Here is a 12307-nt window from a genome sequence, read left to right as displayed (position 1 = left end):
ATCTACACCGACAAACAGTAAATAAAGATGTTTAAACATTTTTTTTTCTTAAAAGGAAAAACAAAATAAATGCCAGGGCAGGTGTTAACATAACGAATTAAAAAACAAATATATAAGATTAATGAAACAAAAGGTTAGTTCTTTGATAAGATAACCAAACTAACCAAAATAAGTAGACATGAATGAAGAAAATTAAGAGGCTGTAGATATGGGTCAGTTGGCAAGCGCTTACCTAACATGCACAGAACCCTGGATTTGGTTCCCAGCATCATATTAACTGGGTACAGTGATACACATCTATGATTCCAGTACATGGAAGGTGGAAGCAGGAGGATCTGGCCACAAAGGGAGTTCAAGGCCAGCCTGGGGGACAAGAGACTTCCTCTCAAAAAGGATAAGTATGTATACATGAATTACCTAAATTGAACCAAGAGGATATAATCTACAAATGGCTAAACACAGTGAGGTCTGGTGAGATGGCTCTGTGTAAAAGCACTTGCAGCCAAACCTAAGCTTAATGCCCAGAAACTACATGCAGGAAGAACTGCCTCTTGCATGATATTTGCTAACTTCTACACCTCTTGGTGACACATATACCACAAATAGAAGTAAGATATAGAGGCTGGAGAGATAGCTCAGTATTTAAGAAGACATACTGATCTTAACAGAGGCCTAGATGGTTTTCAGCAACCATGTGGGTGTTGGGAGCTGAATCTGGCTTCTTTGCAAGAATAGCAAATACTCTTAACCCCTAAGCTAACTCTCCAGCCCTCCAGTCCTACTCCACCTCTCCACCCCATCACTCTTATTGAATTAAATATAGTGTTTAAACTCTCTATTGTAATTTTTTTTTTTTTTTTTTTTTAAGGCAAGGTCTCTATGTAGCTCTGGCTGTCCTGGAACTCACTATGTAGATCAGGAAAGCCTCAAAATATAAAATAAATATAAAGCGTGCAGTATCATTCCTAGCTAGTGGTTGAATTCTCTTTCAGGAGGTAAATAAAAAGTATGGAAATAAAAAAGAAGAAGTCAAATCACTCCTGTTTACAGATATGATCATATACTTAAAAGACCCTAAAGACTTCACCAGAAAATCTTAGAGCTGGTAAATATTTTCAACAAGATGTTAAATACACAAAATTAACATAGAAAAACCAGTAGCAGGGCTAGTGAGATGGCCCAGCAGTTAAGTGTTCTTGCAGAGGATTGGAGCTTGGTTCTCATGTCAGGTGGCTCACAACCTTGCCTGTAACTCCAGCTCTAAGGGCTCTGATGTCCTCTTCTGGGCACCCACAAACACACATGCAAATAAAAATAAATCAGTAGGTTCTCTATATACTGATAATATGTTGTGAAAGAAATCAAAGAGGTGGCTCAGCAGTTAAGAGCACTGAATCAAATCCAGGTTCAATTCCTAGAACCTACATGGAGGCTCAACTGTCTGTAACTTCAGTTCCAGAGTATCCGTCCTTCTTCTGGCCTCCATGGGAACTGCATGAATATGGTACACAGACATACATAAAGGCAAAACACACAATATATATATAAAATAAGATGGACCCTTTTAAAAATTCTCTTACATAAAGTCTCACTTACCAAAATGTCTTAATTTTTATCACTTTTCCAAGTCATCCTCTAAGTCCAAACAAGGTAGCATCTTTGGGGCTTGTATTTCAAAATAGCAGCCAAATCAGAACTCTTTAGAAAGGAAAGAAGAAGAAGAACAGAGAGAGAGAGAGAGGCAAGTAAAAACACAGGATTAAAAAGAAAGTAGGGTAAAAATACAAACATGTAAGTTTTAAGGTCAATATGGAAACTCTAGAAATTGTTAAATAAGAATTTTCATTAGAAATCTTAAAACATGCCCTACCACTCATATAGAATGTTAGAAGCAAAACTCAGGAACCTAAACCAGCTTCATATAAGAATCACAGAACTGGAACGCTGGCTTTCCAGAACTCTTCAGACTTTCATTCCTAAATCTGCCAAATTAAACAGGGAAATTGCCCACAGATATTTGGAGTCAAATATTTTCCTCTGTATAAGTTTTTAAAGATTTGTTTGTGTGTGTGAGTGTTTTGCTTGCATTTATATATGTGCACCATGAGTGCCTGGTGCCTATGGAGGCCAGAAGAGGGTGTCGGGTCCCTTGGACCTGAAGATCCGGATGGGTGCTGGGAACCAACCCAGGTGCTCTGGAAGAGCAGCCAGAGCTCGTAACTGGCAAGCATCTGCCCAGTCCCACAGAATAATTTCTATTCATATTGAATACAATGTGGTGATATTTGGTTTATGGTCTAACAAAAAAAAAAAAAAAAAAAAAAAAAAAGCTTGCCTGAAGATCAGAGTGTAGAGCTAGCCACACTAGTTTAGCCACAGAGGCCAGGCAGTGGTGGCACACACCTTTAATCCCAGCAGAGACAGAGCTCTGTTAGTTCAAGACTATCCCAGTCTAAACAAACAAACAAACAAACAAACAAACAAAAAAACCCAGCTCACACAAAGTTGATCCCAGCATGTGAAGTGATACACCTTTAATCCCATCATAAGGAGGTGGAGACAGAAGGCATATGGCTGGGTGGAGAGAGGGCTATAATAAGGCAGGAGGAGCTGAGCTCAGTCTGAGTATGCTACATGAGGGAATCATACACAGGGATGCAGGCTAGGAAGTCAGTTGGAGGTGGCAGTCTGAGGCTGGGCAGGATTGCTCCTTTGGTCTGAGCTGGTAGAGGTAAGAACTCTCTAGTGCTGCTTTGCTTCTCTGATCTTTTAGCCTTTACCCCCAATAGCTGACTCTGACTTTTTATTACTAATATCAATTAGAAATAGTGCTACAAGACTCATGTCTAACAGAATATCAAATTTATTTTTAAACTCCAAAAAGAACAAATGCTTTTTCCTATTTTACTTACAATATCAGTCTTAATTATAAAATTTTAGTTTAAATTCTAAAGCATTCTTTATGGCAAACATACAAATTATACGTGGAAAACTAATTATTTTGGCATGATTTTTAAAAATGAACTATCTTAACAAGATAATATTAGACTACAACATTTAACTTGGGTGCTATAATTTTGTTATTGCCACATTTTGATTAAAATCTCTAAAACATCTATTTAGTATATATGTATCACAGTGTGCAGAGCTCAGAAGATAACTTGTGAGAATTAGCTCTTCTCTTCTACCATCCTGGGGACTGAACTTAGGTCAACAGGTATGGTGGCCAAGTGTCCCTATCCTCAGAAACCATCTTGCCAGCTCAATATTGATTTTATAATCTTGAAATTTTAGATGGATATGTACTAGTAATTAATACATAATAAAAAACTATTGTTTAATTGCTTTTTTTTACTTTAATTTTATGTACACTGGTATTTTTGCCATGGGTGTTAGATCCCCTGGAGCTGGAATTACAGTTATGTGCTGTCATGTGGGTGCTGGGAATTGAACCCAGGTCCTTTGGAAAAGCTTTGGAAAAGCACTGCTCTTAACCACACTGAGCCATCTCTCTCATCCCCACATTTAATTGCTTAATTAAAGAAAAAGGTACTTTTTAAAGTTAGGCCATAAGGAAATATCTCAATATATCGAGGCAACAACAAAGTAGTCAAATACCCAAGTAACAGTGCACTAAAATGACTAACTCAAAATAAAACCAACAAACACAAGGCTTTCCATCTTAAAAGAACAGCAAAACCTATGGGCTCAGGTTAATTAAAAAAAAAAAATCAAGCAGAAATTAAAACTTTCTAGAAAATTATAAATCAATACTACCTACCTATAGGAACCAAAGAATACAGGCAAGTTAGTGAGGAAGAAAATTCATAGTCATAAAATATCTACATGAGGGGTAAAGGGAAGTAAATAAATGACTTAAATAGCTGACTCAAAGTTAGAAAAAAAAAATCATTAAAATTAAAAATCAACAAAAGGGAGCAAAATGAATACATCACTAAGACGGATCTCAATTAGAGAACAAAAAAGAACAGACATTGATGGGGCACTCGGCCAGGAGGCAGAGAGGCAAGAGCAGCACAATTAAAGGCCATTCTGGGCTATACATCAAGACCCCTTCCCACAAAACTCAGAAGGGAAACTGGGAGGAATTGGTGGCACACACCTTTCATTCCAGCACTTGGGAGGCAGAGGCAAGAGGATCTCTGTGAATTCGAGCCCAGCCTGGTCTACAAATGGAATTCTACAACAGACAGGACTGTTACAGAGAAACTCTTGTCTCAAAAAACATAACAAACAAACCAACCAACCTCAGGAAGAAAACAGACCCAGATGCTCAATCTGATCATCTCAGTACTAGGGAGGGGAAGGGGGCACTCAAGGCAGGAGGATCAGAGGGGACACTCGGGGCAGGTGGATCAAGAGTTCAAAGTGAGCCTTGAACAAAGATAGTATGAGGCCTGCATTGCATGAGATTCTATCTCAACCAAATAAAATAAAACAAAAATAGACAGGTAAATTAATAATTTTTTTTAAAAATGTGAGTCAGGTAGTTACTCTGCAGTCAAATCTGACCCTAAACTCTTAGCAATCCTCTGGTCTCACATTCTCATGTGCTGAGATTACAGGCAGGTGCTATCATGCCCAGCTCAAATATTTTTATATTGGGGGAATATTTTTTTAAGTAGTTATATAATTAGTTAATTTAAGAAAGTAAAGAAAGAAAAAAAAAAACAAGCTGGGTGGTGGTGGTGGTGCAGTACTTTAATCCTAGCACTTGGGAGGCTGAGGCAGGAGGATCTCTGTGAGTTTAAGCCCAGCCTGATCTATAGATAGAGTTCCAGGACAGCCAGGACTACCAGAGAAACCATGTCTTGAAAAACCAAAACAAAAAAGGAAAACAACAAAGAAAATGAAAAAGACTGAAGACTATTTTGGGAAAATGTTGCATTAAGTGTCATGTGACAAAATAGCTTCCACATACAACTAAGATATTCCTGTTGGGTAACAGTGTCAGTTTCTGTGTAGCTCTGGATGACCCGGAACTCACTATGCAGACCAGACTGGTCTGTACAGCTACAAGATGAATATTATAATACTTCCATGTTGAGAGCTCAGCATGAAGGCCCTTGCACCCAAAGATCTCCAGGGAGACCAGGTGTGTTAAGTACACAATATTGCCTTTCCAACAGGAAAGATGTAAAACCCATTTTTCTACCCAGAAAGCTGGGAACTGGGAAGTGCTTAACAGCCTGGATCTGTGTCCTGTGTTGGACCAGGACATATCAAGCTTCTACAACCAGGACTGGAGTTGTCTAGTAATCTAAATAACCTTCACAGCCAGGGTCTCCCCAAGTCCCCACAACCAGGATGAGATATCCAGTAGTCTAAATGACCCTTATATTATGTGTATGGCTAAGGGCCCCCCAAGCTCCCACAACCAGGACCAAGGTGGCTAATAGCCTAAAAGATCTCTGTGCTATTTGAATGACTAAAACCAGGCCAGATCATTAGCTTTTAACCTATATCTAGAACCCATCTTTTTCAAAGAAACGACAGTTTCGATGTAATTATGCTCCTTTGTGCACCAGGGATCATATTACACCAGGAAACCTTTCCCCAAATTATACTGTGTTTAAATTTGTTGGGAAGAGACCACCTGGCACCAAACTCCCCAAAGTCTGATCCAGGTGGATGAAGTCAATCTGAACCAATTTTTCATTCTCACCTTTTCACAGTTCTTTGTCCCACCATGACCACCTGCAGGGCCCCATTCACCCAAGCACCATAAACAAACGTAATGAAAAACAAAACAGTCCTTTAAAGAGCACAGAAGTCTAATGGCCCTGAAGTTGTCCCAGAGCACACAGTATACCGGAAAACTTTTCAAGTGTTTTTTAAAAATTACATTTATTTTCTTTTGTATGTATGTAGGCATACTCATGCCACAGTACTCACATGGAGATCAAGAGGACAACTTTGGAGAGTAAATTCTCCTTCCACTTCTTTGTGGGTCCCAGTGACTAAAAACATGCAGGTAATTGGGCTTCATAGTAAACACCTTTATGGAATAAGTAATCATGCCAGCCCTCAATTCACTTTATGAAGTAAATACAAATACTCAATTTGTAGGCAGAAAGCTACAGATCAATCGTTTTTACATTGACTCTGAATTAAACTTTAAATCGACTCTGGTGGTACATCATGACCACATGAAGTTTGTTGTTGGAATTCAAAGCAAACTTGGTATCAGGAAACTGGGGGAAGATGTTATGTGGTTCTCTCCACTGATATAACTAACCTGTCCCTGTCCTCAGAACTGGGGACTGAATCTATAGTTTTATAGAAGCATTTTAATTTTGCCACTTAGCTATTTCCCTAGTGCCCACCTCTGCCTGCTCTCCTTCCTTCCTTTCTTCCTTCCTTCCTTCCTTCCTTCCTTCCTTCCTTCCTTCCTTCCTTCCTTCCTCCCTCCCTTCCTTTTCTCTTTTTTTTAAGATAGGCACTAACTATTAGGGTGGCAATTTACTTACTTATTTAGAGATAGGGTGTCACTATCTAGCCCTAGCTGTTCTGGAACTATGTACACCCCAGCCTGGTCTACCTCTACCTCCTGAATGCTGGGATTAAAGATGTGTGACACCATGCCACCCTGGGCTGGACTGGTAATATGTAATTCAGGCTGGCCTTGAATTCTTGATCCTGTTGCCTTAGTCTCCAGTATATCTGGATGATATGCCTACCTCATCTAACTGACACAGCCATTCATTCTTGATGATAATTTCTCTAAATTTCAAGAAAATATAGAAATAGCCCAGTTTTGGTGGCACATGCCTTTAATCCCAGCAGTGGGGAGGCAGAAGCAGGTGGATCTCTATGAGGTCAAGGCCATCATGGTCTACAGAGCAAGTTCCAGAAGAGTCAGGGCTACACAGAGAAACCCTGTCTCAAAAACAAAACAAAACACTAAATGCTTTCTTAACATGACAAAATTTATTTCCTAAGCACAAAAGCTAGTGTGTAACTGGGGGGGGGGGGGGTGTACTTGCATATGTGAAGCACCACACTCAGAAAACAGCAAATACAACTCAGCAGCCGCTTCACAGAGGAGAATAGGGTATATCAATGAAGTCAGAAGCACAGATGTATAAAAATCAGTAAAACGAAATGAGAAACAAAGGTTAAAAGAATATAAAACTAACAAAAATGACAGACTTGTATTCTTGAAAGCCAAGCAAAGGACAGATAACCAAATTTAGCAAAGCAGCATGGTGCAAAATTAATATTCAGGAAAAAAAACCCAGCATTTACTACTTAGTCATCAACACATGGGGTAAGATCTCATTTTTAATAGTGACAAGAAAGTTAGAATCTTTAATTAAAGAGAAAGGCCAAGATATAAAAAGAAAACCTAAAAATACTTATGAAGGGGGCTGGAGATTGGTAAGAGCACCTGTTGCCCTTGCAGGGAGGGACTTGGGTTCGATTCCAAGCATTCACATGGTGGCTTGCAGCCATCCGTAACCCTAGTTCCAGGGGATCTGAAGACCTCTTCTGACTTCTTTGGACACCAGATATATCCATGGTACACATCCATACCATCCATACATGCAGACAATTGTTTGTATACATAAAAAATTTTAAATGCTAATAAAGAACAATTTTTTTAAAGACATGGATAAAATAATACCCTCATGTGTAAAGATTCACATGTATCAGTTCTCCCTAATTTATAATTTAACAAGTCAACCTGACTCTAAGTTTTGTTGGAAAACTGAAAAATCATATTAGAAAATGGCTTAAGCCCTGTCAGATTAAAACATATTATTAGGGGCAGGAGAAATGGCTCAGTGGGTGACAGTGGTTGCCATGCAAGCATGAGATTGGAGCCCAAATCCCTAGCACCCATATAAAGAGCTGGGAATGGCATGTGTGTACCTGTAACTCTAGCACTGCGGGGAGGACGCTGGAGGATCACTGGCTTGTTGGCTACCTTCTAGCTCCAGGTTTTGAGACTTTTTCTCAAAGAAATAAGGTGGAGTGACACAGCAGGACATCCAGAGTCCTCTCTGACTTCCAGGAGAGAACGGGTCTGTGCTCCACCTTCCACATGCATATACAACACACAAGCAATACATACATTAACAAACATTGACACACACACTATATTCTCAATGGTTAAGACTACTATGAAAACTTATGTAAATGGATGGGAGATTAATTGAATTTTGGAATTTTAGTATCTCATAAAGGCAAAGAAAAAATGATTTCCTGTCTTTATGTAATGGAAGAAGGTAGCCATATAAAAGAACACAATAACTCCAAACAGATCAAAAACTTCCAGTCTTACATTTTAATATTACAGAAGCACAGAACAAATATTTGCAATCTTTAAGTGGAAAGGTTTTTATAATGACTTGAAATCTAAAGCCCTGTAAGTCTGATCAAATACAAACAAATAGCTGGTCATGATGGCAGACACCTTTAATTCCAGCACTTAAGAGTTAAAGGCAAGTCGATCTCTGTGAGTTCAAGGCCAGCCTGGTCTACAGAGAAAATTCCAGGGCAGCCAAGGCTCCATTAATAAGATCTTGTCTCAAAAAACAAAATTCAGCAAGAAAAAATAAAGGTGGGGGGGGGACATTGAAGCAAATGACAATATAAGGGGGAGGAGGGGGAAACCCCTGCTAGCATTATCAACAATAGAAAAGCAAATCTCGGGCCTGAGTGAGTTCTCTTACTTAGCTACCATAAGCAAGGTCCAGCACCACAACAAAAGAAAAAGCAAATGTCAGGGATAGGGTGGGGCTGGGGGAGTTACGTGTAGACACATACATATGTTTACATATAAAAAAAAAGATCAACAATTTGAGCCAATTATTGTGTCTAAAATTGGGCACAAGTGATGATCAAAAATTCAAGAATACCAGTGATTCCAGTGAAAAGACAAGTTTAGGAATTCCCTGAGCCAGAGTTTGTATCTGCACAATGATCAAGCTGATTGGTGATGACACAGACATTAGACCCTCTGAGATCTGTAAGGCAGCTTGTTGGGAATTCTAACATCAGAAAGGGTCAAGTAAATAACTTACTTTGGAGGTTTTATCTATGCTTCTACTCTCTTTCACAACCACAGACAACTGAGAAATTAAACTCTTCATCTATTCTTGGTTTCTCCTATGAAACCAATTAAAAATTCATCCACTATCTGACACAACTGAAAAAGACAATTTTTGAGTTATGTCTTTATCAGTTGTTGGTGGCAACTTTTTGAGACAGGGTCTGTCTACAGACTGGTTCTGAACTCAATATGTGCCCAGGATCATCATACTCCTGACTCAGCTAAGTGCTGGGATTACAGCTGACCCCCATATGGCCAAACGCTTTGCTTGCCTGCCTGCCTGCCCGCTTGCCTGTCTTCCTTCCTTCCTTCCTTCCTTCCTTCCTTCCTTCCTTCCTTCCTTCCTTCCTTCCTTCCTTCCTTCCCTTTTCTTCCAGGCCAAGTAGAGCTTGCCAAAGTATTTTGTCATAAACTGAGCTTGTCAAAATAACTTCTTTTTAAAAGGTCAAGTTTAGCCAGTGAGATGACATAGCAGGTAAAGGCACTTGCTGCCAAGCCTGATGGCCACTTCAATATTCCCAAAACTCAGATGGTAGAGAGTACTACCTTCTCTCCAGCCTCCATATATACACCAAGGCACTCAAACATCCACATACATACACATACCATAAATGTTTTAAAATTTTTAAGTAAAGTTTATGGACTCAGGGATAGCTCAGTGGTTTAGTGCTTGCCTAACACATATGAAGGACTAGGTTCAATTCCAGCACTGCCAAAAAAAAAAAAAAAAAAAAAAAAAAAAAATTAAAAGTTTATTTCTAATTAGAAATTAAGTCTTTCAAAACATCCGACTTTTATTTGTATTCCATAGAATTGACAGACCTGTTTAAGAACTCTCTGACCACTTTCAGAGAAGGTAGTCAATAGGACCCCTCTCCATTCCTCCCAGGACCTAGACAAAAGGGGAAAAGAACAAAGAAGAGGAGAAACATCAGAAAAGACTAAATAAACCCAATAAACAGAGTCTAAGTAAATGTTGATGACTGGCCAAATTCCACCTATTATTATTTCTGTTAACTTATTCTGAAGAGTTGTAAAAGAAATGACATATAGTCTCTTAGCATAGTGGTTTTAGCAAGTAAACTTTATTATTGCCAAGAATGCTCAACAGCTATATAAGCTACTTAACAGGTCTGTTCATTTTTAAAATCATGATCTTTACAGTTTGTGCTTTTGTTTTGTTTTGTTTTTGGTTTCTTGAGACAGGGTTTCTCTGTGTAGCTCTGTGGAGTCTGTCCTGGCACTTGCTCCGTAGAGCTGGCCTTGAACTCAGAGAGATCTGCCTGCCTCTGCCTCCAGAGTGCTCGGATTACAGGTGTGTGCCACCACTTAATGAATACTATATTTCAAGTAACATACGTAAAACACAGATACATCTAGGAAAGCCTGGGTACACAATGTATTATTCTAAGCTAGTCTGTGAACTGCTTTGAGATTGTCTCAAAAGAAAGAGAGGAAAAGAGGAAGGGCATAGGAGAAGGAAAAGAAAGAGAAGGGGAAAGGAAAGAAGGGAGATATGTATTTGTCCAATGTAGAAACCCTCCTAAGAGATTTATATTATGCACTGGTGTCTCAGAGGTTAGCTGATTTGTCCCAGTTTACCCTGTTTAAAGTCCTTATCAGTGTTATTCTGATTATTTAAACTATAAGTATGTTGATAACATCATACATTTTAATTTAGCTTTTACTTTATATTCTGAAATATTTTCTAAATGATGACTGTAAAAACTAACAAAGAAATAAATACAAACACACATGTCCCAAACCCACAATTGTGACATAGTGCATCTACTGTACCATCCATCCATGGAAATGAAAAAAAGCCTAGAACCCATACAAACATGTCCTAACCTTAGTGTTCATTTTTCAAATACTAAGATCAGCTGGTACACATATTCAGAATAATATATCGTTAATTACTGTTTATTTATTTAGACGGAACCTAGTTTTGTAGCTCAGGCTAGCCCAAATCTCTTAATCTTCTCACCTCAGCCTTACAGGTGTGCCACATCTGACTTTGACTAGCTGTTTTGAGACAGGGTTTCTCTGTGTTGCTTTGGAGCCTATCCTGGAACTTGCTTTGTAGACCAGCTGGTTTTGAACTCAAAGAGTCTGCCTGCCTCTGCCTCCTGAGTGCTGGGATAAAAGGTGTGTGCCACCAATGCCCAGATTAAAACTCTATTTTTAAAAACATACATAGATAATATGTAAGATTGTTTATAATGGAAAGACTCAGAAATATCCATTGAAGTACATAAACAGAATATGCAGTTATAAAAATTATAGTGTTTTATGAACTAGAAAGAAGTTATGATATACTAAAAGGCAAAAATTAGAAAAATAAATAAAAGTTTCAGGCTAGGTGGTTGTGGTGTAATAAAAATAGAATTTGCAGGTCAGGCAGTGGTGGCACACACCTTTAGTGCCAGTACTCAGGAAGCAGAGTCAGGCAGACTCTTTGAGTTCAAAGCCAGCCTGGTCTACAGAAAGTTCCAGGATACACCTTTAGTGCCAGTACTCAGGACATAGAGGCAGACAGATCTCTAAGCTTGAGGCCAGCCTGGGCTACAGAGCAAGTTCCAAGACAGCCAAGTCTAAAGTCTACACAGAGAAACCCTGTATCCAAGAGAGAGAGAGAGAGAGAGAAGTTTTTTTAACTTGAGCTTTATGCTTTAGAGATTTGTCTACTTAAGAGATTATTTTAACTATTTGTTTGTATTTACACAGATACATAGATCCAGAGCTGGAGAAATGGCTCAGATGTTGGGTGCTTGCTATTTTTCTAGCAGGCTGGAGTCCAGTTCCCATCACCCATGTCAGGCAGCTCATAACCTCCTATAAATAATTCCAGTTTCAGGGATCCAGTGCCCTCTTCTGATATCTGCAGACAGATAGACAGGAAGATATACAGAAGCACACACACGAAAAAAGCAGGCACACACTATCATAAAATCCTACGAAAGAAATGCCTCCAATTATATTATCAGGTGCTTGTGTGTAACCTCCTCACAACAGCTCTGCTTTTAGTTATCTCCTGACACTGAAGTTCATCTGTAATAACAGTCTATCAGTTTTGGTTACACTGAATACAATTTTATGTGCATAATATAAATATATATAGTATCAAATCATACTGAACACATGGTCAAATAAGATGAAAAGTACAGCAAGATGAGCTAATTAGTTCAATATATTTTCTCAGATACACATTTCTAAGAAATCACAAAA

The 12307-nt window shown here is 38.8% G+C and overlaps 1 protein-coding gene across 6 annotated transcripts in view; it reads right to left on the bottom strand.

Moving 5' to 3' along the window:
- The window catches only part of Ncoa6 (nuclear receptor coactivator 6), an 81280-nt gene that overhangs the window by 49844 nt on the left and 19129 nt on the right, over positions 1-12307 (bottom strand). For 5 of the 6 annotated variants that reach the window (XM_051192474.1, XM_051192433.1, XM_051192452.1 and 2 more), the window contains exons 2-3: positions 9902-9971; positions 1597-1698 (exon numbers count right to left, since the gene is read on the bottom strand). The gene's annotated coding sequence lies outside the window, so the exon portion shown is untranslated. The remainder of the gene's footprint in view (positions 1-1596; positions 1699-9901; positions 9972-12307) is intronic. The other variant, XM_051192443.1, reaches the window with a different exon arrangement.

This window comes from Phodopus roborovskii, unplaced genomic scaffold, assembly GCF_943737965.1.
Source record: "Phodopus roborovskii unplaced genomic scaffold, PHOROB, whole genome shotgun sequence".
NCBI classification, from domain to species: Eukaryota; Metazoa; Chordata; class Mammalia; order Rodentia; family Cricetidae; genus Phodopus; species Phodopus roborovskii.
The sequence above is the reverse complement of the archived record's forward strand: the minus strand, read 5'-3'. Positions and strand labels throughout refer to the sequence as shown.